The following is a 26,622-nucleotide window of genomic DNA, read 5'->3' as shown; positions in this document are numbered from 1 at the left end:
TTGATTAGAGATTTAATCTCGGCCATTGAAGGACCAACGAGAAAAGTATAAGAGGAGGCTTAAGGGTTTGTTGGAAGATACACCTGAATGATCAGTCATTCATTTTGCTAGAGCGGGGTTGCTAAGCAAACGTGAATTGGTGATCAGCAGCGAGGGCTAGTGAGTACGAGGCAGAGAGGTAGAGACAGTATTGAGAGACTAGCGCAGAGGCCAGAGGGACTGCGTCATCCACGCAGAGGCTGCTGGAGTGACGTAGAGGGTCCCAAAGGCTGCGCGGTGCCTCAGAGGGCTGACGCAGAGGGTCAGAGGGCTGACGGATGTCAGCAGGAGGCTGACGTAGAGGCTAGAAGGGCTAGCGCTAAGCTTCAGTTGTGCCGGAGAGGGTTTCGTGGAACAAGTTTTCTGAATACCTGTTTCCGAATATAGAGGTATTGCTGCCGTGTATTTTTCTCTGTCGGGTGAGCTTGTTAGGCACCCAATTGTACTCAGAAAGATTGCATAATAATATAACCCTTAGAATGGCTACACCAGTTTTCGTGCATTGGGTTTTTCTGGGGATATTTGTCCAAAAATAACAATGTCACTTGTGTGCTTGTTTTCTTTCAGTTGATGATCTGTAGATGTTGTGATTGTATTGTGTTTATTTCAGTGTTTTAATGTTTTAAATAACTTGTTCAAATTTAAACATGTAGAAGAAATAAACCAGCGAAATACAAATTAATTTTTAATGGATAGACTTAGAAAATTCAACATCCCAATGCTCAGAGACTGCATTCATGGCGGTCCTCACCATGAACTCCTGATCCGTTGTGGCCCGTTTGGAAGTAAGTTGGTCTTGAATCTCTTGCAACTTGCTGAGGTATAGATTTATCTACTCCCCCTTCTGCATCTGATACGATCACAACTGATTCTCCAATAGCATCTTCCTCTACACGAAACTGCCCTGATACAATGTCGTCAAGGTATCCCACATCTCCTTTGTCGTGTTCTTCTTGGCAATATGCGGTATTACATGATCCTTCACCCCATCAAGGATTATGCACTTTGCCTTCGCCATTGCATCCTCATACCTTTCATTATCGGTTGGGTCGACTGGGATAACCACGGTTCTCAAGGCGAAGCCCTGATGTAATATCTATCTAGAATAGACAAGATCCTGGCCTTCCAGATGACAAAGTTGGAGGTCCCGTCCAACCTATCTTGATCCCTTATTCCGTTCATTTCCATCTCCGCTCTACTATTGGATTTCCTCTGAGACTTGACTTCCCTCCTGGAAGTTCTCTCCTAGACTCCCTCTGAGTCTCGATTTCCCTGCTGGAAATCTTCTTGCCAACTGTCGATCCGCTCCTCTCCAATCCTCTTTGCGACTGCAACTCGGATCTAGATTTCTTGGCTAGAAATCCCTCAAGGCAACAACTCCCTCTAGCTTGGTTCTATCCCATTAGGTACTGTTCTGCTTCAACAACAACAACACCCCACCAGTGCCCTAGGCCCCAACAATTGAAAAAATTGAGCCTCTTAGCTCTGCGCAATCCCGGCAAGACTGAATTGCTCCTCTGGCCAACTCTGTCAAGCCTACCTAGCTGAGTAGGATGACGTGGCTCTTCGCGAGCCTCTTCTACCTCTCTCTGCCTTTGCGCTGGTCCTCTCTCTGGCTCGAAATGATGGCGTAGGCCCTCTGCGTCACTCCTTCTCTGCTACTTTTTGCTTGCGAGTAGCTCTATCTCTCGGGATCGCTGCTACTGCTGCAAATGCTTCTGATTAAGCTGGTGCCTTCAGTTTTCCTGTGATCTGCAATGCTCCGATACCATGTTGAAATTTCCAAGTCTAACACATTAGAAATTCTTCCTGCATTATCTGGTTTATTTCACCAATTTGTTTATTCCTTAACAAGTTATTTAAGCATATAAATACTGAAAATAAACACAAATGCAGTGTCAACTCATATACAGATCATCAACTGAAGTAATAGACAAACACATAAGGGACACCGTTAGTTTTGGACAATCGTCCTCGGAAAAACCCAACTTGGGAAAACCTGTGCAATAGTTCTGAGGGTTTTATTATTAAGCAGCTTTCTTTAGTACAACTAGGGTGCCAAACCGGTTCACCCAACATAGATTTCTATCTGGTAGTAATACCTCTCTTCGGAAGCAGATATTCAACAAGTTTGCCCCACGAAAATCCTTCTAGCGCTTCTCCAAGGCTCTGCGTCAGCCTTGCTAGCCTCTGCGTAGCTCTGGAACCCCCTGCGTCAGCCCTCTTCCTCTCCGCGTCAGCTCTCTGGCCTTCTACATCACCCATGCAGGCCTTGCTACCCTTTGCGCAGTCTTTTTGGCCTTCTACGTGGCTCCTGCGGGCTTTGCGTAGCCTCCTCAATCACTTCGTTGGCCCTTTGGCACTATCTCTGCCTCTCTGCTATGTTCTGACTGCCCCTTGCTGCAACTCAGATCACTTGTTTGAATTTTCTCAGCAACTTCGCTCTAGAAAATCGAACTGACTGATCAATCTTGGTGTATCTCCAACTGACCCTCAAGCCTCCTCTTATACTTTTTCTGTTGAGTCTTCAATGACCGAGATTAACTCTGTAATCAACCACTAAGATTAGATTTGGCTTGATCCATGTCATTTAGAACATTCTCACCCAATTTTATATTGATACCTATTAATATTTTAATTTTCCTATGTTTAGACTTACGAACTTCATTAAAAATATTAATTATTTTAATATCTCTCTAACCGGGTGGAATTTCCCCAAACCATTTTTGGGTCTTGGAGATCTCATGTGCTTTAGCCTCTCGACCAATTTTCATGGCTAGAGCACATGCTACCACAAATCAACATTATCCGTTTAAAATGAAAGACATCAATCCCCTCCAAATAAAATGACACACCCCAACAACATATGATATGTATTCAAGTAATATCTCGACTAAAACAATAAACCTATTTTGAAAATTTGTCGTATCCGTTTCAAACCCCGTATCCATATCCATTTCATTGCAACTTAGACTAGGATACCAGGCTAAACCAATGTTACCAGACTCGGAATCGGTAATAAGTCGGCGAGGCGAAAGAGCGAAGAGTTTTAATCGAATCAGGAAAAAAACGGTGGATACAATAAATAAAGATATACGCATATATTGAATTTAAAAAAAAAAAAAAACATATTTCATTGATATTCAATAAAGCCATGCCAAACAATGCATAATATCAATAGATGTCCAAAAAATCATGAGGGCAATGTGTATACTTCAAGTATAAAATATATTTAGTATTGGAAAACATTTAAAAACAGGTACAAAGATTCAAATGATACAAGGAACTTCCAAGTTTTTGTCAACCAACACCGCGAACCTACTAAAATCTTACTTGGGGTTACAGTAGCATGACTTCTAAATTGGGTTAAGTTTGCATTGGTAGTGCATTATACCCATTGGTAGATCACTTATACACTCGACGACAACAAATGAATTTAAGGAATTGTTTCATTATTATAGGTCCTTGTAAAGTTCCAACATTCTGCAACGATTTGCTTTTATTCAAAACGATATAGAGCTTTAACATACTACAACCAATTTCTTTTATTCAAAATGATATTTTTAAAGGAAAAGAATGTTGCTCAACCATTGGGGAGTCAATAGCTATTGGCATGAGCATCGAGGCAAGTAGTTCGTGTTTGGTAAGTAGACCCATAATTCACTTAGGTGACTCTTTGGGCGGGAGGAAGGTGGCGTAGTTGGACCTGAGGCATAGAAAACCCGGAAAAGCAGTGTAGTCTAGTAAGGCGAGCGATCCAACCAATGCTAAAGTTGTTGCCTAATACATGAAGTCGATTGCCTAATATTGTATACATGAAGTTGACCAGCAAAACCCATTGCAACCTTGACAAATTAGAGAAAGGGTTCATGTTTATTGAAGTTGAATTGCACACAATGAAGGAAGAACGTGACAATGGCGTTGTTTGATCCACGACATCTCTGGATAGGCGAGCAACAAGAAGAAATGAAAGCGACCTCCAAGCACGACGGGCGGCAAGAAGTGAAAGTGAAACCACAAAATAAAAACCTGCGGACTTTTAACCTATGAATCTGAGTGGCTCGTTGAGTCCTCTACAAATTGCCGAATTTGCGAGTCAAACTCGCGTTAACCACGAGTCAAACTTGTTCAACACGAGTTTGACTTGCCAAGATTCAGATCGGCTCGTTTGGTTGAAGATCAGAGTCGGAATTGTGAGTACTCGCGAGTGATCAGAGACTCGTGTAACACTGGGCTAAACACCAAATCGGGCAGGGAAGACAAAAGCATAGACCTACCCCACTCTTTCTGCCGAATCCCCCTACCAATTCATGTCCAAAAGTATCCATGAAAAGTAAACAAAATTACTCAACTAAACCAATGAAAGGTCATACGTTTGGGGTCAGTTGGCCTGCCTTCAAAGATACATTCATAACAGATAGGCGAGGGACCACATGGCTAGCTTAGGTGGCAAAGAAAATGGCACATCGCGCTATCTGATGGCTGCAAGGGGCTGCTGGCTGCCAGCTAAAGACCATCTAGGAGAAAATTTTTCTCCTATATACACTCTCCACAAGTGGGTAACAGGCCACTGAAATCGCTCAAGTGACCCAACTTTATAAAATTACTTTATAAAAGGTCACTTTTTATTCATTAATTAAAAGTTACATTTTCCAACTTTATAAAATCACTTTATAAAGTGCCTAGAGAGTGAAATATGCTTGGTCGCTTCTGCATGCTAGGCACTGCGAATGCAGTACCTCCTGAGCTACAAAAACTAACAATAGTCATCATTGAGATGTAATGAGTGCTTGGGTTGTAGTCTTGTGATTGTATCATTGGATCCTTGTGTTTGAAGATGCTTTGGAAGTTGTTGAAGACTCTGTGGAGCTATTGTAGCTGAAACAAATATTCCCCCAAAAATTGTGCTGACAACTTCGGAAATAAATGTAACATCGTTTCAGTGACTACAACTGAGTGTTTATTGTGTTTTCTTGAAGCACTTCTTTCTGTTGAATTATATAATAGTGGGAAGTACTCCCCCTTCATTAATTTTCTACACTCCATAGCCCTTAGGATTCAAGGCACTTAGGTCACTATTAATTATTGTGTCATTTACACCTATGGTCTGTTTTTTAAAGGCAGATTTTCTTGTCCTTATTAGCATATTTACACATTTACCAAGGTGATAAATCATCCTTAGGTGTAAATATGCACTTTTGCTTGGTATTTAGTGTGTTTAATTGCAAATTACAGGTCTGACAATTGTAGTTACAGAAGACTTTTGTCACAGATCGGTAGTGTTTGGTGATCTTGAGGGTTCACATTTTACGTGCTGGTTGCATAGAAATTTTCCCGTGGCTAGCAAGCACTAGCCTGAAGTGCAGGGAGATTGTATGAGGAGGCACTGTGCGCTCTTCAGTTACCTTTGAACGCTTCCAGTTTCAAGTGCTAACGGATCCCATGCTCTGAAATATTGGTTTTGTCTATTATTAGGCAACTGAAACATTTATTGTTTATGGAGCTATTTTTTGGATAGTTATGAATTGTGAAAATATGTTGATTAAAAATTGAAATTGTCTATGCAAAGTGTAATACACTACTACATATTTGCATGCCAAACTAAGTTTTGTACGAATATTTTTTCTTAGTAGTGCTCTGGATCTGTTGTGCCTTATGAGCAGGATATTATTGCAAACAAAAGCATTCAAGATGCACTGGCTTATGAGGAAGAATTTTTCCGCAGTCGGCCAGTAAGTTTCACTTTAACTTTTTGAAGCAGATGGGTATATCTAAAATGTCATAGGTAGTACAATAGTTTGATGTTTGCAATCATTTACTTTGTTACAACAATAATGAAATCCAAGCTTAGTGCTTTATTCTGTGTGAGCTAAAAGTAGTTTTGATTCATTCTGGTATAGGTGTATCACAGTTTAGCTGATCGATGTGGTGTTCCCCAGTTAGCAAAGAAGTTGAATCAGGTAAGTGTTCGTTATGCAAATTTTACAACTGTTGTTTATTGGTTGGTTTTTGCTTGGAACATTTCAACATGCTATGATCCTTGTGCGATATTACTTGCACCATTTTTAATGATTATCTGTTACTGGAACATTATTGGGTTTGCTTTCAGATTTTAGTACAGCATATCAAGGCAATCTTACCAGAATTGAAAGCTCGAATAAATAGCCAAATGGTTAGTGTTGTGAAGGAACTTTCTTCCTATGGCGAGACCATAGATTCCAAAGTAAGTACATTTAATGACATTGAAAGTAACCTACATATCCAGTCAGAGAAAAGAAGCAACAAATTAGTACAATTATCTGACTGGAAATGGATTGACTTTTGTTGTAGGCTGCAAGTAATTCATCAAACTTTGGTTTTGAAAAGTTGATCTTACCAGAGATTTTATTATGATGCTACATAAATGGATACCAGTTTCTTATTCTGTTGTCTGTGGGTTCAATATGCCTTGTGAGTATTGTGTGTTTTTGGGTCAATACATGAGTATTTGCATTTTTATATTTTTGTATTTGGTGGTTACTAGGCTGGTCAAGGAGCTTTACTGTTGAACATACTTACAAAATACACAGAGGGTAATTTCTGGCTCTCAACTTGATAGAATGATTATTACATGCATTGCTGTTTACATTGGAGGATTAAATTCTTTTGACATTCAAATTGTAGAGTAGGAATATCATTTTCCTTTTTATATGTATTATTGGTTTTGTTTGTAATTCATTTCATGGTAGCCATGACTCTCTTTTCAATATCCTTAGAACATTCTAAGTAATGGTATAGCAGCTTGCCCACCAACAACAATATTGCTATTCACTCTGCTACAGCCTACAGCCGATTAAAAGCAGCAGAGCTATGAGAAGACTTGCACCATTTGCTCTCCAGCAGGCACCTCGCCCCAGCTCAAGGGAGGAGACCATCGTGCACTCCACAACAGCAATTTGAACAGCAGATTAAGAGAAAGAATGGTGCCACAGATCCTCCATGCATGTCTTTGTTCTTGTGCCAAATGGAGATCATGCACCCCAGGATCCCATTTCATAATGAACCACCTTAACTAATGGAGGTGATGTCACTTGAAACCGTCCGGTTCCAAGGTAACTGGAAATAGTACACTGTCACTACAAACACTTTCCCTATACTTTAGGTTGGTGCTCTCTAACCATAGTGGGGAATCCTTGGATGAACTTAGGAGTTAAACTATGGTGCAATAAATGATTAGTGAAACTTAATTTAAACTCACAACTCACTTCCTTCAAAAATCTGTGCATAAGATGCAAAAAACAGCAGGTAATAAATAATATAACTGAAAAATGCTTGGAAAATGATGCAATCTTTACTTATTACTGAAAGGACAAAACCTAATGCGACTATGATTTGGAAAAGGTACCGATATAGTAACAAAACAGAACTTACAATGAGCTGTAAGTTTTGTTTGGAGGTTGAAAATGCTACTAAAACTGACGTAGAAACTTATATGGAGTTGGGCATGCAACCCAATGCAACTATAATGATGGAAAACATGCTTTTCTAAAGGCAAAGATGGAAAATACAACAGCTAATTATGACTGTTTTTAGAAATTTAAAGGCTGTTTTTTTGTCTTTTTTAAGTATCTTGTATTGTTTATTAGCTTTTTCTGATCTCAATGCACAGAAACTGAGAAAAACTTAAGTCTCTCTATTTCTGCAACAAAATGGAAATTATAGTGAGCTAATCTTCTTGTAATGTGCCTTGTTATCCTCCATTTCAGCAGGGTTACGTACTGTCATTTTCTTTTTTGACGACACCATTGTATGTCTGAAAGAGGAAAGTCAAAAGCATTTTAGGCCATGTGAGGTTATGTATTATCCTAGGCTTATTATGGTTGGCCATGCCCACTCCACTTGGACTGTACTCTTAGGTCATTTTGTTCTAGATAGGATTGGACGGCTTAGGATGGATATAAATGTATACATGATTTAAAGCAGCCATTGCTTTCGTAGGGGTAAAAGGCACACAAGAGGGGTGGAAAAATTAGGCCGAGCGGGTAACTCATACCTCCACGAATGCTCCTTGCTTACATCCATACACTCAGGATATGGAGACCCCCATCAACTGGTCCCTTTGACCATGGCACTTGGCCATAAAGTCTTCTCCCCTTAATTACCACATTATTTTCACCAACACCTATTGATTGAGGGGTTGAGCTTGGAATTATCACTTCTCCTCGAGGGTTGGAAGCACCTAATAGGGTTTGCTATTAGCCACCTCTAGTAAGGTAGGGAACACTTTTACGGGACTTTGTCTAGTTAAAAAACGGAAGGTGATCCTTGTTCGAAGTATTAACATGCCCTTAGCATTCAAGTTTAGTCCACTTAGATGCATTATTGATGGTTGCTTTCACTTGATTTTATGTTGTTCTTGTCAGGTGGTCCACAACAGCCCAAGCCTTGAGGGCACCCTCTCCACACGTACTCAAGACTTTCAAAGAAGTAGATGGCCAAAGCAGATGCAACGATGAGAGACTGCAACCTCCCGATATGTTAAAATTGGCAACTAGGACCAAATTATACTTTGGAAAACTCATTTGAAGAAGATAATTGTGGCATTGAATTCCTCTTTTCGAGAGGACCAAAATTGACCTAAAGATCACTAAATTTGGACAAGGAGAAACATGTTTTTGAAGTGAACCCTGTTACCCACCATTTTGTGGGTGATATCCTGAGGATATTCTTTCTCCAAGATGGTCCTCAGCTGGCAACCCTTTGCAGCCACAAACTAGCTCGTTGTGCCACTTCTCCACCACCTGAGCCAACCATGTCGTCCCTCACCCATCTGCCATGATCGTATGTTTGAAGGTGGGCCTCTAGAACCTAAAGGTATGCCTTGTCATTTGGTAATTAAGTATTATAGTTTGCGTATCATGGACACTTTTGGGCATGGATTAATGGATGGATTCAACGGAAAGAATGAGCTAGGTCTGTGCTCTTGTCCCTTGGATCCCTTTTGAATGTTAACCTTAGATTTTAGTCCCGTGGGATCTCTTTTACTGATCCTTTGGCTTTAGCGATGGTACTTCTTGGTAAACCCTGCATTTGGTTTCGTGGACCCGCTCCCTCATCCACATATATTACCCCCTTTACACTCATTATCACCCCATTCATCATTTCTCCCACCTGGGTCCACATTCTTCCACTGGGTCCACATAGGGTTAGCTTTCCCCTTCCCCTTACCCACACCTTGGGTCAGGCCTGGAATGATGCCCCAGAGGTTGATGCAATTGAAAAGAAAAGTAAAAGCATAATTGGCCACATTCAACAGGAAAATGTACCACAAAATGCAAAAGATGGTTGGGACAAACACATCTAGCATGTGGGCAAAAGCCACTACATGAGCTGTACCCCTTGATCATGGCCATCACCCTAGTTCTTCTGGGCCCTAGATGAGCCTCCTTTATCATTTAGGAACTCATGATTGTCCCAAACCTTGGTGGGCAATGAACTGCCCTACCTTAAAAGGGGTATCCACTTCTATATCTCACACATCATGCTCTTAACCCTTGAGCCCCAAGCAGTTAATTAATGAAAAATCATAAAAGTCCAAAGGTATATAAAGAAGGGTGGAAAAATCAAGGCCGGGGCGCCTTGTGTACCACGATTTCCCCTTCTTATACATTATATACCCAAGTGTGGGCTTCCCTTTTACTAGCTACCCTTGTACCTCAACATGTGGCCCAAGGCTGCCCCTTTTCATTCCCTACTCCATTAATGTATTTACCACATACCACCAACTTTTAAATGATGTACCTTGGACATATTATTCCCTTTAGAAGTAGAAACCACCTAATGGGATACTTTGTTAACACCATTTGGAGCTTGGAGACATTTGTTGATTTCTGGTAGCACCAGATGTGCTCTAAGCCTCAAAAGTTGCAGAGAGGCTAGGACACATGTATTCTAGAATACCCAGAAATCGTTTTGGGAAATTCCACTCAGAAAATGTTTTATTAAAATAATTAATTATTATTAATGGAGGCCTAAGTCTAAATTTAGGAAATTAAATTAATTAAAGGGTATTAATTAAACTGGGGGTGAAACTTCTAGAAGAAGACGAGGATCAAGCCAAAATGATCTGAACCATTGATTAGAATCTAATCTGGGCCTTTGGTTACTCAACGAGAAGATTATAAGAAGAGACTTGATGGGCATTTTGAAGTCACATTAGGTGAGAGATCAAAGATTGATTTTCTCAAGAGAGCAGGACAATAGTTGTCGGAGAAGTGATCGAAGTGATTTCTTGCAGTGAAGGGAAGTGATAGTTTCTAGAGGAAGATTTCCTGCTCCGAGGATGCATTGCAAAGGAGGTAGAGAGAGATCCAGAAGAGGCAGCGCAGAGCTACATTGGGCAGCGTAGGTCCACGCTGAGGCATCGCAGAGCTTGAGAGGAGATCCAAAATTTGTTGGAGAATCAAGTTCCAGAGCTAGAAGCCGGGATGTGAGACCTGTTACCACTCAAACTAGCAGGGGACCTAAAGGAGTTCCTAAGAGGGCAACTGCTAGGTTAAGGGCAACTGTGGAGGCTTAGCTCATTGTCACCATAGCTAAATTGTTGATTTGTGGTAGCATCAGATGTGCTCTAGCCATGAAAATTGGTGTAGAGGCTAAAGCACATGAGATCTCGAAGACCCAGAAATGGTTTGGGGAAATTCCACCCGGTTAGAGAGATATTAAAATAATTAATATTTTTAATGGAGTTCCTAAGTCTAAACTTAGGAAAATTAAAATATTAATGGGTATTAATATAAAATTGGGTGAGAATGTTCTACATGACATGGATCAAGCCAAATCTAATCTAAGAGGAGGCTTGAGGGTTAGTTGGAGATACACCAAGATTGATTAGCTAGTTCGATTTTCTGGAGTGGGGTTTGTTGAGAAAATTCGAACAAGTGATCTGAGTTGCAGCGAGGGGCAGTGAGTACATAGCAGACAAGTAGAGATAGTGCCAGAGGGCCAACGTAGTGACTAAGGAGGCTACACAAAGGTAGCAAGAGCCACGCAGAGGCAGCTAGAGATTGTGCAAAGGTTGAGGGGCCTGCGTGGGTGACGTAGAAGCTAAGACAACTGACGCAGAGAGGCAGAAGGCTGACACAGAGGGTTCTAGAGCTATGCAAAGGCTAGTAGGGTTGATGCAGAGCCTTGGAGAGGCACCGGAAGGATTTTCGTGGGGCAGAATAGTGTTGAGAAGTTGAATATCTGCTTCCGAGAAGGGGTATTACTGCCATGTAAAAATCTCTGTTGGGTGAGCAAGTTTGGCACCCTAGTTGTACTCAAGAAATCTGCATAATAATAAAACCCTCAAAACTGCTGGACCGGTTTTCCTGCATTGGGTTTTTTTGTGGATGATTGTCCAAAAATAACGGTTTCCCTTGTGTGTTTTTCTATTATTTCAGTCGCTGATCTGTATATGAATTAAGGCTGCATTTGTGTTTATTTTTAGTATTTATATGTATAAATAACTTGTTAATGGAATAAACAAGTAGGTGAAATAAACCAGATAATGCAGTAGGGATTTCTAATGTGTCAGACTTAGAAATTTCAACGTGGTATTAGAGCGTTGCACATCATAAGAAAATTGAAGGCACCATCAATATCAGAAATTTGCAGCAGTAGCAGCTGTCCCAAGAGACAGAGCTGCTCCTAAGTAGAAGGCCATAGAGAAGGAGTGATGTAGAGGGCCTGCGTCATCATTTCGAGCCAGAGAGAGGGCCAATGCAGAGGCAGAGAGGCAGAAGAGGCTCACAAAGAGCCACTTCATCCTACTCAACGAGGTAGGCTTGACGCAGTTGGGCAGAGGAGTGATTCAGCGTTTGCCGGGATTGCGCAGAGCTAGAGGACTCAGCTTCTTCAGTTGCTGGGGCATAGGGAGTTGTGGGTAGATTGTAGAGTAGGACGCTGGTGGGGTGTTGTTGCTGTCGAAGCAGAACAGTACCTAACGGGACAAAACCAAGGTAGAGGGATTCGTTGCCTTGACGGATTTCTAGCCAAGAAATCCAGACCCGAGTTTAAGTTGCAAAGAGGATTGGAGAGGAACAGATCGACAGTTAGTGAGAAGATTTGCAGCAAGGAAATCAAGACTCAGAGGGAGTCTAGGAGAGAACTTCTAGGAGGGAAGTCGAGACTCAAAGGGAGTTTGGAAGAGGAGCGGAGATGGCAATGAATGGACTGAGGGATCAGGACAGGTTGGATGGGGCCTCCAACTTTGTCATCTGGAAGGCCAGGATCCTGTTTGTTCTGGCTAGACATCGCATCAAGGGATTCACCTAGAGAACCGTGGCTATCGTAGTAGACCCAACTGATAATGAGAAGTATGAGGATGCAATGGCGAAGGCAAAGTGCATAATCCTTGATGGGGTCAAGGATCATGTTGTACCACATATTGCCAAGAAGAACACGACAAAAGAGATGTGGGATACTTTTATGACATTGTATTAGGGCACTTCCGTGCAACGAAAGATGCTATTAGAGAATCAGCTGCGGTCGTATCAGATGCAGAAGGGGGAGCAGATAGATCTATATCTCCTCAAATTGTAGGAGATTCAGGACCAACTTTCTTCCATAGGAGCCACACAGGATCAGGAGTTCATGGTGAGGACCGCTCTGAATGCAGTCTTCGAGGAGTGGGACACATTTGTCCAAGGAATTTTGGGCAAAGCTATTCTTCTAGGATGGGAAGAGATGTGGGCAACTCTTTGTCAATAAGAGATCAGACGGTTGGCCATGGTGGGGAGTAGCAACGTAGGAGGTCGAATGAACTAAGAGGAAGAGGAGGATGCGGCTGCGGGACAACAGGGGAAGAGGAAGAAGAAGGACATCTCCTAAGTGAAGTGCTTCCATTGTGGGGAGCTAGGTCATTATGTAACCCAGTGTCCTAGGAAGAGGAATAAGGGAGAGGCTTCTGATTCTGATGCAGCTCCGGCTAAGGCGGAGAAAAGAAGTTGAGACAGATGACGATTGTGCCATGAGTGCTCATGCACCTCTAGAGAAGAGGTGGTGTGACATCGAACTGTAGTCAGGAGAACTACAGAAGATGAGGGGCAAGATCCTTGAGGTACCCAAACTCTTAGATCATATCCGGCTACGGGAGCCCCGAATGACATTAGTAGGATGACGGATGTCATTAGAAGTAAGATGTCGATGGAGTGATGAGGTAGTGCTAGAATGCTGGGATCTATAGCAGTGCTGTGGTGGTTGCAGCAGTGCGAGAGGCACAAAGGTGGTTGCAACAGTGCAAAGAGGCACAAAGATGGTTGCAGTAGTGCGAGAGGCACAGAGGTGCTTACAGCGGCGCAAAGGCAGCAGAGGGAGCACAGGATAGCAGTAGAGGTAGCTTCAGTATCAGAAGGCTTCTAGACTGACAAGGATGTCAGTGGTTGGGTAGATCTGTTACTTACTTCTCAATAACTGAGTTGCAGTGCAACAGTTAGCAATGGCAGTGCTATGGGCAGCATGATGCAACAGTTGAGAGAGAGTTGCAATGCAGATGCAGTGTTGGGAGGAAGGACCAACAACAACACGAATGCAGAGGGAGCTGCAGTACATATGTAGCAGTGGCAGTGGCAGAGCCATGGGCAACAGTACAGGAGGAACCAACGCAGTGGATGTTGGGCATTAGGCCAAGCATCAACACAGATACCAGTGCTGGATATTCAGTGTGATGTTCAGTGGTGGAGCATTACTAGAGCACATTCCTCGCTAAGAGGGAGTTTTTATTTGTGGTAGCATCGGATGTGCTCTAGCCATGAAAATTGGTGGAGAGGTTAAAGCACATGAGATCTCCAAGACCCAGAAATGGTTTGGGGAAGTTCGACCCAGTTAGAGAGATATTAAAATAATTAATATTTATAATGGAGTTCCTAAGTCTAAACTTAGGAAAATTAAAATATTAACGGGTATTAATATAAAACTGGGTGAGAATGTTCTAAATGACATGGATCAAGCCAAATCTAATCTTATCCGTTGATTAGAGACTTAATCTTGGTCGTTGAAGACTCAATAAGAAAAGTATGAGAGGAGGCTTTAGGGTTAGTTGGAGATACACCAAGATTGATCAGTCAGTTCGATTTTCTAGAGAGGGGTTTGCTGAGAAAATTCAAACAAATGATCTGTGTTGCAGCAAGGGGCAGTGAGTACATAGCAGAGAGGCAAAGATAGTGCTAGAGGGCTAGCGTAGTGACTGAGGAGGCTACGCAGGGGCAGCAGTAGCCACACAGAGGCAGCTAGAGACTATGTAGAGGCTGAGGGGCCTGCGTGGATGACGCAGAGGCCAATAGAGTTGACACAGAGAGGCAAAAGGCTGACGCAGAGCCTTTTTTGAAGTGCTGGAAGGATTTTCGTGAGGTAGACTAGTGCTGAGAAGCTGAATATCTGCTTCTGAGAAGAGGTATTACTGTCGTGTAAAAATCTCTGTTGGGTGAGCCAGTTTGGCACGCTAGTTGTACTCAAGAAATCTGCATAATAATGAAACCCTCAGAACTGCTGTACCAGTTTTCCTGCATTGGGTTTTTCAGGGGACGATTGTCCAAAAATAACAGTGTCCCTTGTGTGTTTGTCTAGTATTTCAGTTGCTGATCTGTATATGAGTTAACGCTGCACTTGTGTTTATTTTTAGTATTTATATGTATAAATAACTTGTTAATGGAATAAACAAGTAGGTGAGATAAACCAGATAATGTAGTAGGAATTTCTAACGTGTCAGAGTTAGAAATTTCAACATAAATCTCCCTGCTCTTTAAGGACTTTCACCGATGGGAGGAGTCCCGGTATTGTAGGGATTCACTTGTAAAGTATATGACAATGGATAGGTGAGAAGTGACCCTCAAAACCCTTTCCCAAGAATGGAGTGAATAATGGAGCTTGCTTGCTCTTTAAGCAAGGGACTTGGTCCACCAGGGATAAGGGGTGAGGATTGGAGGGTTGAGGGAGAAAGGATAGGCTTATGAACAAGTTTCTCAATCTCTATAATCCTTGGGAAACTTGGATTCCCAAATGGCCCTTAGTAAATAATCTTTATTGAGAAGTGGGACCACACGGGGCCAAGTGGACCCAACCTAGGTTCGAGGATGGAATGTAGCAACCAATGATGTTCCTATCCTGGACAAGGTGAGGGGAAAGGACCAAACAAGAATACTTTATTCAAAAGGTTGAATTGATCCTATGGTGGTCTAGCCTTGGGGATGCCTAGGCACAATTCGTTCCTAGAGCTAAGCTTGAGGTTCCTAGAGATTCCACCATTATAATTGCCTCAAATTTGGAGGAGAGGGAGTGGACCCACCAACGTAACTCCAAATTTCTTACTGCAACAACTGATTGTGTTTCTCCTATTTGTTAATTACTGAACCAAATTATTTACTGTTTCCTATTGTAAACACTGAAACAAATACACTGCAACCTACACAATTTAAATTATAAGCGGAAACAAGAAATTGAACAAGAAAGAAATACAACACATCTACACAGTTATTTTTGGAGAAATGTCCCCGGAAAAACCCAATGCGGGAAAACCAGTGCAACAACTCTGAGGGTTTTATTATTATGCAGTAGTAATTTCTGAATACAATCTCTGGATGCCTTCCCGACAATCCAGTTATAGAGAATATCATTGACAGAGAGTTCTGTGAGGGTTACCTGACACTATCACTAGAAATTCTGGTTGTTCCATCCCCTGAATGAATTGCCACTCGCTGCCTCTGCGTCAGCCCAACGTCACACCCTTTGGGGACAACGTCATCCCTTCTGCTGATTGATTTGCCTATGAGATTTTGACTTTAGCTCTTCTGGTCTCACACCTCGACTTCCAGCTCAGAAATCGATCTCCCCAACAAATTTTCAGATTCCATCCTGGCTTCTGCGCTGCCTTTCCGTGGCCCTGGGTGGCTCTGCGTCAGCCTCTCTAGCTCTGCGCTGCCTCTACTGGATATCTCTCTGTCTTCTCTGCTGAGTATTCTTCGACCGGGAAAGATTTCCCTTTGGATACTATCCCTGCCCCACACTGCAAAAGATCACTATCGAAAATCTCTACGGCAGCTGCTCTGCTTCAGAAACTCGAACTTTTGATCTCCCCTTTGTGTGTTGTGCAAGTGCCCCTCAACCCTCTTCTTATATCTTTCTGTTGGACAACCAACGGCCCAGATTAACTTCTAATCAATGGCTTAGATCATTTTGGCTTAATCCTCGTCTTCTTCTAGAAGTTACACCCACAGTTTAGATTAATACTCATTAATTATTTTAATTTCCTAAGTTTAGACTTAGGGTGCCATTAAAAATAATTAATTATTTTAATAAAACTGTCTCCAGGTGGAATTTCCCAAAACGATTTCTGGGTATTAGAGAATGCATGTGTCTAAGCCTCCCTGCATATTTTGAGACTTAGAGCACATCCGATGCTACCAGAAATCAACATTAGGAACCCACGATTGTCCCAAACCTAGGTGAGCAATGAACCACCCTACCTTAAAAGGGGTATCTATTGCTATATCTCACACATCATGCTTTTACCCCTTGATCCTCGAGCAGTTAATTAACGAAAATCATAAAAGACAAAAGGCATATAAAGAAGGGTGGAAAAATCAAGGTCGTGGCACCTCGTGTACAACGATTGCTCCCTCCTATATATTATATACCCAAGTGTGGGCTTCCCTTTTACTAGCTACCATTGTACCCCAACATGTGGCCCAGGGTTGCCCCTTTTCATTCCCTACTCCATTAATCTATTTACCACATGCCACCACCTTTTAAAGGATGTACCTTCGACGTATTATCCCCTTTAGAAGTAGAAACCACCATAATGGGATACTTGGTTAACCCCATTTGGAGCTTGGAGACATTTGGTGATTTCTGGTAGCATCGGATGCGCTCTAAGCCTCAAAATTTACAGGGAGGCCAGGATGCATGTATTCCAGAATATAAAGAAATTGTTTGGGGAAATTCCACCTAGAGATGGTTTATTAAAATAATTAATTATTTTTAATGGAGGCCTAAGTCTAAACATAGGATATTAAAATAATTAAAGGGTATTAATTAAACTAGGGGCGAAAATTCTAGAAGAAGACGAGGATCAAGCCAAAATGATCTGAGCCATTGATTAGGATCTAATCTGAGCCGTTGGTTGCTCAACGAGAAGATTATAAGTAGAGGCTTGATGGGCATTTGGAAGTCAGATCGGGTGAGAGATTAGAGATCGATTTTCTCAAGAGAGTAGCGCAATAGTTGTCGCAGAAGTGATTGAGGTGATTTCTTTTAGTGAGGGGTGGCGATAGTTTCTGGAGGAAGATCTCCTGATTCGGGGATACATTGCAGAGGAGGCAGAGAGAGATCCAGAATAGGCAGTGCAGAGCCACGCTGGGCATCGTAGGGCCACGCTAAGGCAGCGTAGAGCCTGAGAGGAGATCCGAAATTTGTTGGAGAATTGAGTTCCAGAGCCAGAACCCGGGGTGTGAAATTTGTTACCACTCAAACCAGCAAGGGACGTAAAAGGGGTTCCTAAGAGGGCAACTGCTAGGTGAAGGGAAATTGTGGAGGCTTAGCCCACTGTCACCACAACTAAATCTCCCTGCTCTTTATGGACTTTTACTGATAGGAGGAGTCCTGGTAGTGTAGGGTTTCACTTGTAAAGTATATGACAATGGAAAGGTGTGAAGTGACCCTGAAACCCCTTTCCCAAGGATGGAGTGAAGAATGGAGCTTGCTTGCTCTTTAAGCAAGGGACTTGGTCCACCAAGGATATTTGGTGAGGATTGGAGGGTTGAGGCAGAAAGGATAGGCTTATGAACAAGTTTCTCAATCCCTATAATCCTTGGGAAACTTGGATTCCCAAATGGTCCATGACAAATAGTCTTTATTGAGAAGTGGGACCACATGGGGCCAAGTGGACGCAACCCAGGTTGGAGGATGGAATGTAGCAACTAGTGATGTTCCTATCCTGGACAAGGTGAGGGGAAAGGATCAGACAAGAATACTTTCTTCAAAAGGTTGAATTGATCCTATGGAGGTCTAGCCTTGGGGATGCCTAGGCACAATTCGATTGTAGAGCTAGGGCTTGAGGTTTCCAGAGATTCCACTATTAGAATTGCCTCGAATTTGGAGGAGAGGGAGGGGACCCACCAGCACAGTAGCTTATAGGAGATCGAATTTTTTCCTTGGGTCAATTCCTGGGAAATTGATGCCCTAGGTGACCTAATGGGGCTAGACTTGGGAAAAAAGGGGGAAATGGTTAAAAGAGGGTTGAAATGATCACCCTTTTTGAGGGATCAGTGCCTAGTTCACTTGGGGATATGGAGTCAAGGATAATGATGAGTAAGAACTTGGTTTCTTGATCAAGGAGGCCCAGAAAGTCAACTTCATCCAATGTTGAGAGAAAGAAAAGAAAAGTGACCTTCAAGCATCTATACTTCAAAGCAAATGATGCAAGATTCTCGAGATAAATAAATCCCTAGGACACTTCATTCATATAACATTGGCCCATACATTAAATTAGCTAAAACATGCTCAATTCCACATTTTGATAATGCAACAACTAGCCCTAATTTTAGCAGTATGCAACATCAAGAATAATAGCATGAAAATTTACTTACAACGTTATAGAGTATATCCAACCAGCATTTCATTAGCTCAATAAAGCTCCAAGACAAGAGAAATAGCCCAAATCCATACATCAAAATTCATCCATCTCCAAAAACATCCACCAAGGAAAAAGTGCGAAAATTCTCTATGATTAGAGAGATCCCAACTCAAGTGATGATACAAATGAATGTAACTAACATCAATATATAGCCTCCTAAGGAGTTTGAATTGGTCTATGGGCCCCTAATGATAAAATAATGTGCAAATAATAACCCTTAATGGTGACAAGCCCACCATACTAGCTCATAATGTAAAAACAAGCCTCACAAGGGGCCAAATAATGATGTTTGCATGTCGTATGACCCTCCAAAGGCTAAATAATATCCATCTTGAAGTGCCATATTGAGGAATAAATTCCATGGAATATGATGGACAAGGGGGTGGTCCCTTGTTCTCCAAGTAGTAGACCTGTGGTGCTCTCAGTGGGTCTGAGGGCACATCAATGACCCCATGGGTCTCCATATGAATCGGAGATGCCTGTAGATCCTCTGCAATGGTCCAGGTGGTGGAATGAATGCTGCCATGACATCGTACAAGTGCTGGGACACCTGCCAAGAGTGTGGGGCTCCTGTGGGGGCCTGTTGGGCATAATGTACCAATCATGTCACCATCGTCCCAAAAGTGGATTGCTAGTAGTCTCTGAACATCCATGAAGATCTGTGGAGTGTTGTCTGCTGCTGTGGAGGCCCATGGCTCTCTATGCACACCCTACATGTGCCAATGTGGACCACTGTGGGTCAGGATCCCATATAGAGCAGCTAAACCCAAATGGAAACCACCTGCAATCTTGAGTGAGATCCAATATGTCCCCTAGGATTCCAGTACATCTAGTCATTAGAATAATCAGGTAAAGGAGCTTACAAACCATGGATAACAAAGTGGGCACTTCATAATGGCATGCCCTTTCGTAGTGGGCTTTGGCATGTGCTAGTGTCTCCAAATTCCAAAGGGGGTTAGCCAAGTACCTTATTAGGTGGTTTCAGCCATTAGAGGGGATAGTATGTCCAAGGTACACCCTTCTAATGGGGGGGGCAAGTGACAAATAGGTGAGATGGAATAGGGAATGAGAGGGGCAACCTTGGGCCACATAATTGTTAGTTTTTGGTAGCATCGGATGTGCTCTAGCCATGAAAATTTGCGGAGAGGCTAAGACACATGAGTTCTAAATAACCCATAAACCGTTTGGTGAAATTCCACATGGATTGTATTTTATTAAAATAATTAATATTTTTAATGGGGTTCCTAAGGTCTAAACTTAGGGAATTTAAAATATAATAGGTATTAATCAAAATATGGGTGAGAATGATCTAGAAGGCGGATCAAGTCAAGTTTTAATCTTAGCTATTGATTAGAGACTTAATCGCGGCCGTTGAAGTCTCAATGAGAAAAGCATAAGTAGGCTTGGGGTTCATTTAGAAACACACACGCAGAGAACGAATTGATTTGGAGTTCGATTTTTGGGGTTAGGAAGCTGAGAAATTCGAACTAGGTGATCAATTGCAACAGAGGGGTAGGGATAGTTCGGGAGTACTGATTGAGAGGTGAAGAGAAGCTAATGGAGGCAGCGCAACAACTAAGAGGATTGACGTTGGGCCAATCTGGATCCACACAGGCCTGATATAGAGCCAGAAGGGCCAGTGCAGAAGTAGAAGCTGCCCTCTACGTAGAAAGCGGAATTGTCAGAACAACCATGAAGGTTGGCGCAATAGGCAGAAGAGACATCGCAGAGCTGACGCAAAGCCCGTAAGGCTGACACAGGGCCAATGCATAGGTAGCCGACGTTAGCTATTGTTATTGTCGGATCCGCCGGAATCTGGTGGGTGAAGTGAGGTAAAATTCCCTTAGTTTTTCCACCATTGTATCTTCTTTGTCACTAGTTTGCTGGGAGGGAAACCAACATTTGTATTCAAAATTACTGCTGAATAATAGAAAACCCTCAGAGTTGTTGCACCGGTTTTCTTGTGTTGGGTTTTTTCGGGGACTATTTTGTCCAAAAACAATTGTGTCCTATGTATCTTGTTCTTTGCTTAGTTTTATGTTTCATGTAATCAAATTTAAAGTAGTGTAGGCTGCAGAAGTAATTTACTTCAATATTCAGAAAATAACTTGATGAATGTATATTAAAATCAAGTAGGAGAAGTAAATTCAATTTTTGCTGCAGTAGGGGTTCCTTGGACTAGGAATTTTCACATGGTATCAGAGCATTGATTTTTAAACAGGAAGAGCAGATCCAACGCTGAGCAGAGAGGCCAAAAGCTGCACTTGGTAGCAATTCAAATCCCCTTGAAGGGATTCTACAGTCCTTACCGGGAAGCAGAGATTCTGAGGAAATCTCTCTCTCAAAGAGTCGATAGAGAGGTACAATTTCCAGTTCGAGAGTTTACAGAGGCAGAGGGAGTGACAGAGTCTCAACACAGTGCTTGAAGGGCACAATTTCTGCTGGGGAAGAAATCTGTTGGAAAAAGAGCGAAGACACATAGAAGGGGAATTTTCTCCTCAGAGAACCTTTCGCCAAAAATTCAAATTTCTCATTTGCCGGGCAGTAGTGCTGAGCAGTGACTAGAGGAGTCAATTTGACAGTTTGGGTGAGATGGCATCGCATGGGCTCAGAGATCAGGACGGGTTGGAAAGAGCTTCCAACTATGTCATACGTAAGACCAAAATCTTAGCTGTTCTGGAGGAGGATCTCGAAGCCTATGTCAAGAGTGTTGTGTCTGTTCTTGCTGACAATGATCAGAAGAAAAAGTACAAGGCCGAGCAATGGAAGGCGCAAAGGTTCATATACTCGATGGAGTTTGAGATCATGTGGTCTCACACTTGCAGGGCAAAGATACATCCTGAGAGATGTGGGAAGCTGTGTCTTCACTATATGAAGGCTCTTCCGAACAACGAAAGATGAACCTAGAACAAAAATTGCAGTGGACATTGATGCAGAAGGGAGAAGGAGTTAACTCCTATCTTCAACGTCTTTAGGACACCAGAGACCTAATTGCTATAGTGGGCTCCACTCAGTCTACCGCGATGGTAAGGACGACCTTGAATGGAATCTCAGATGAATGGCAAGTCTTCGTCCAAAGTATATTGGGCAGGGAAAGACTACCTTCATGGGAGGAGATGTGGGCAGCTCAATTTCAATGGCAGCAATAGGAGTGGTAGGAAGACCGAGGAGAAGGAGAACGCAACTCTAGTATCAAAAGGACAACAGAAGCAGAAGCAAAAGAAGGACATTTTGAAGGTGAAATGTTTCAGATGTGGCGAGATTGGCCACTTTGCATCTCAGTGTCCTTTGAAGCAAAAGGATAAGGATGAGAAACCTGATCCTAAGGTTGCTCTAACAAAAATTGATGAAGATGAGTTTGCCATGAGTGCCCACACATCTCCAGGAGGGAAATGGGGTGATATTGAGCTGTAGTCGGGAGGACTACATGTGGGTAGGATCCTTGAGGAGTCCACCTCTTGGATAATCACCTTGCTACGGGAGCCCAAGATTTAGCTGTGGCGAGATGGACTTAGTGACAGATGGTGCAGTGGATTGTTTGGAGTGATAGATCCAATAGCTTGAGACCGGGGATTGATCAATGTAGAGCAAGGTTGGCAACAATGCAGTTGGCATAGTGCAGGAGTCAACAACAATGCAGAAGATTCAGAGGGTTAGAGACTAGTAGCAGTCAGATTCCAACATTCATGGCATTATGTTGAACACAGTTAAGTTCAGTAATTCTGGATGTTTTTCAGTTGCTTTTCTCAGCAATTGAGTTGCAGTACGAATGCAGTGTTAGCAGTGGCAGTGCTAGCAACATAGTAGATGCAACATTTGAGAGGGAGCTGTAGTACAAATGCAGCAGTGGCAGTGTCATGGGCAACAATATAGTAGCAGCAATAGAACAGTGTTGGTGGCAGGAACAGTGCGGATAGGAGATGCTTTAGAAACATAGCAACATGCAGTTGGACATTGTTGCTAGAGCACTTTACTCGCTAAGAGGGAGTGTTAGTTTTTGGTAGTGTCGAATGTGCTCTAGCCATGAAATTGGTGGAGAGGCTAAGGCACATGAGTTCTAAAGAACCCAGAAACCGTTTGGTGAAATTCCACTCGGATTGTATTTTATTAAAATAATTAATATTTTTAATGGGGTTCCTAAGTCTAAACTTAGGGAAACTAAAATATTAATGGGTATTAATCAAAATATGGGTAAGAATGATCTAGAAGGCGGATCAAGTCAAGTTTTAATCTTAGCCGTTGATTAGAGACTTAATCTCAGCCATTGAAGTCTCAACGAGAAAAGTATAAGAAGGAGGCTTGGGGTTCATTTAGAAACACACACGGAGAGAACAAATTGATCTGGAGTTTGATTTCTAGGGCTAGGAAGCTGAGAAATTCGAACTAGGTGATCAATTGCAGCAGAGGGGCAGAGATAGTTCGGGAGTATTGACAGAGAGAAGCTACTGGAGGCAACACAACAACTAAGAAAACTGACGCTAGGCCAATTTGGGCCCACGCGGGCCCTGACGCAGAGCCAGAAGGGCCACTGTAGAAGCAAAAGCTGCCCTCCATGCAGAAAGCCGGAACTGTTGGAACAGCCGGGAAGGTTGACGCAGTAGGTAGACGAGATAGCGCAGAGCTGACATAGAGCCTGTAAGCCTGACACGGGGCCTATGTAGGGCCACCGCAGAGGTAGCCGGGATTAGCCAGTTTTGCTGCCGGATCTGTCGAAATCTGTCGGGTGAAGTGAGGTAAAACTCACTCAATTTTTCTGCCATTGTATTTTCTTTGTCACTGGTTTTCAAGGAGGGCAACTAACATTTGTTTTCATAATTACTGCTTAATAATAAAAAAGCCTTAGAGCGGCTGCACTGGTTTTCCCACATTCGGTTTTTACGAGGACTATTTTGTCCAAAAAAAATTGTCCTATATATCTTGTTCTTTGCTCAATTTTCTGTAGTGTAGGTTGTAGATGTAATTTACTTTAGTATTAAGAAAATAACTTGATGAATTTATATTAAATTCAAGTAGGAGAAGTAAACTCAGTTTTTGCTGCAGTAGGGGTTCCTTGGACTAGAAAGTTTCACGATAATGGGGCATAGGGTATCTAGATAAGGAGAAACCCACATCTTGGTATATAATGTATAAGAGGGAGGAGTCGTGGTACATGAGGTGTCCCGGCCTTGATTTTTCCACCCTTCTTTATATGCCTTTTACCTTTTATGAATTTTTTTTAATCAACTGCTCGGGGCTCAAAGGACAAGCATTTTGTGTATAATATAGAAGTGATTACTCCTTTTGAGGTAGGTCTGTCCATTGCCCTCTAAAGGTTGGGACAATCACGGGTCCCTGAATGATAAAGGAGGCTCATCTAGGGCCTATGGAACCAGGGTGATGGCCATTGATGGGGTAGAGCTCATGTGTCGGCTTTTGCCAACGTGCTAATTATTTTTGTCTCGACCATATTTTACATTTTGTGGTACAATTCCCTGTTTAATGTGGCCAATTATGCTTTTTCTTCCTCCTTTTTAAGGTGCTTCAACCTCTGGGGCATCATTCTAGGCCTGACCCAAGGTGGGGGAAAAGGGGATATGGAGGCTAGCCCTATGTGGACCCAAAATGGGAATGTGGACCCAAGTGGGAGAAATGATGAATGGGGGTATAGTGAGTGGAAAGGGAGTAGTATGTGTGGGTAAAGGAGCGGGACCACGCACCCAAAGTCGGGGTTTCCCAAGTAGTACCACGCTAGAACCAAATGGCTAATAAGGGAGATCCCACAAGACTAAGATCCAAGGGTGACAACCAAAATAAATCAAGGAGACAAGAGTACAAAGTAAGCCCACTCTTACCGTCAAATCCCCCCATCAATCCATGTGAAAATTCTATCACTGCAACAACTGATTTATTTTCCTACTTATTCCACAATAAGTTATTTATGATATTACTTCAATAAACATTAAAATAAATATTGTTGCAGATATCACACCGTAATACAGAAACAAACATATGCACAAGCATTAACACATTGACACAGATATTTTGGACAACAGCCCCCGGAAAAACCCAATGTGGGAAAACCGGTGTAGCAAGGGAGGATTTTATTATTCAACAGTTCTTCAGTACAACAGGGTGTCAAACTGGCTTATCCACAGAGAGAAATAATTCTCTAGCACTTCTCCCAATCTCAACGTCAGCCCGGCTAACCTCTGCGTGGCCCTCAAACCGTCTGTGTCAGCCCCTGCTTGATTGTGGGAGCCCTGGGCCTCTCTGTGTCACCCACGCAGGCCCAGCCAGTCACTGTGCAGTCTTCTGCTGCCTTTGCGTCTCCCTGAAAAGCCCTGCGCCTGCCTCTCCTACCTCAGCGCTGATCTCTAGTGGCTGATCCCGCCTCTTTGCTCCGTATTTGTTGCCTCCTGACTGCTCACCAGACCACTACTTCAATTTCTCAGCTAACCCCGCTCTAGAAATTGAACTGACTGGTCTCCCTCAGTGTGTTCTCCAAGTGATCCTCAAGCCTTCTCTTATACTTTTCTTGTTGACAAATCAACGACCGAGATTAAGTCCCTAATCAATGGCTAAGATAAGATCTGGCTTGATCCATGACTTTTGGACCATTCTAACACAATTTTATATTAATTCACATTAATATTTTATTTTCCCTAAGTTTAGACTTACGGATTTCATTAAAAATATTAATTATTTTAATATCTCCCAAACTGTTTAGAATTTGCCCAAACCCTTTTTGGATATTGGAGATCTCATGTGCCTTAGCCTCTCCACCAATTTTCGTGGCTAGAGCACATCCGATGCTACGCGAAATCAACACTCCCTCTTAGCGAGGACTGTGCTCTAGTAATACTCCTCACTGAGTATCACCCTGATCATCCGGCATCGGTTCTTGTACTGATGCTAAGCCTCCTTGCCCAACATTCTCTGCACTGCTGCATCCTGTACTGCTGCCCATGGCTCTGCTACTGCCACTGTTGCATCTGTACAACAACTTCCTCTGCAGTGTTACTGCTGGTCCTTTCTCCCAACACTGCATTTGCATTGCAACCCCCTTTGCATCCTTGCTGTTATCACTACCATTTCTGCTACTGAAACGGGTTCTTTACCATCCACATCTTTTCCTTGAAGTAGTCAAACTTTGTCCTTCCAAGGGCCTTGGTGAGGATGTCAGCCACCTATTCTCTTGTAGGAGTGTAGCTCAACTGTACAGCTCCTCGTTGGACACATTCCCTGACAAAGTGACACCGGATATCAATATGCTTCGACCTATCATGAAACGCTGGATTCTCAGAGAGCTTGATGCAACTCCGATTATCACACATGATCCTGGTCGCCTCCATATTCCTTTTGAATAGGTTCACAAGCAGTTTTCTAAGCCATATGGCCTCACACGACCCTGTGCTTGCCGCCATATATTCTGCCTCAGATGAGCTCAGAGCCACAAACTTTTGTTTCCTACTGCACCAGGAGGTCATTCCTGATCCAATGTTGAAATAGTACCCAGAGTTACTTTTCCAATCCACTGAACTTCTTGCCCAATATGCATTAGTAAATCCACTCAATCTAATATCCTTACTCCTAGTGTACAAGACCATAATTGATTGTTCCCTGTAAATACCTGAGAACATGTTTGGTCGCTGCCTAGTGTGCCCTGTTCGGTTCCACCATGAACTGACTGAGGGTGTTGACAGTGTAGCAAATGTCTGGCCTGATATTGACCAAATACATCAGGGACCCTATGAGCTACCTGTATAGGGTGGGATCGACATCCTTGTCTTCTGATGCATCAATCTTCTTCCTGTTGGTGATCATTCGCATAGCCGTAGGTCTACAGTCCTCCATCCCGAATCTTTCCAGGATTTTTGTAGCATACCTCCCTTGCCCAAGGAAGATTTCTCCCTTCTGTTGCCAAACTTCCAACCCTAAGAAGTAGTGCATTCATC

General features: G+C 42.6%; 1 pseudogene across 1 annotated transcript in view; it reads left to right on the top strand.

Annotated features, from left to right (window-relative positions):
• LOC149207737 (dynamin-related protein 3A-like) overlaps nucleotides 1-26,622 on the top strand; it is a 409,797-nt pseudogene that overhangs the window by 157,416 nt on the left and 225,759 nt on the right. The window contains exons 5-8 of the transcript XR_016252705.1: nucleotides 5,703-5,771; nucleotides 5,940-5,999; nucleotides 6,149-6,262; nucleotides 6,563-6,611. The product of XR_016252705.1 is annotated as a dynamin-related protein 3A-like (transcript). The remainder of the gene's footprint in view (nucleotides 1-5,702; nucleotides 5,772-5,939; nucleotides 6,000-6,148; nucleotides 6,263-6,562; nucleotides 6,612-26,622) is intronic.

Source organism: Pinus tabuliformis, chromosome 1_2, assembly GCF_031772625.1.
Source record: "Pinus tabuliformis cultivar Carrire ecotype Pingquan chromosome 1_2, CPIR1, whole genome shotgun sequence".
Taxonomy (NCBI): Eukaryota; Viridiplantae; Streptophyta; class Pinopsida; order Pinales; family Pinaceae; genus Pinus; species Pinus tabuliformis.
The sequence above is the reverse complement of the archived record's forward strand: the minus strand, read 5'-3'. Positions and strand labels throughout refer to the sequence as shown.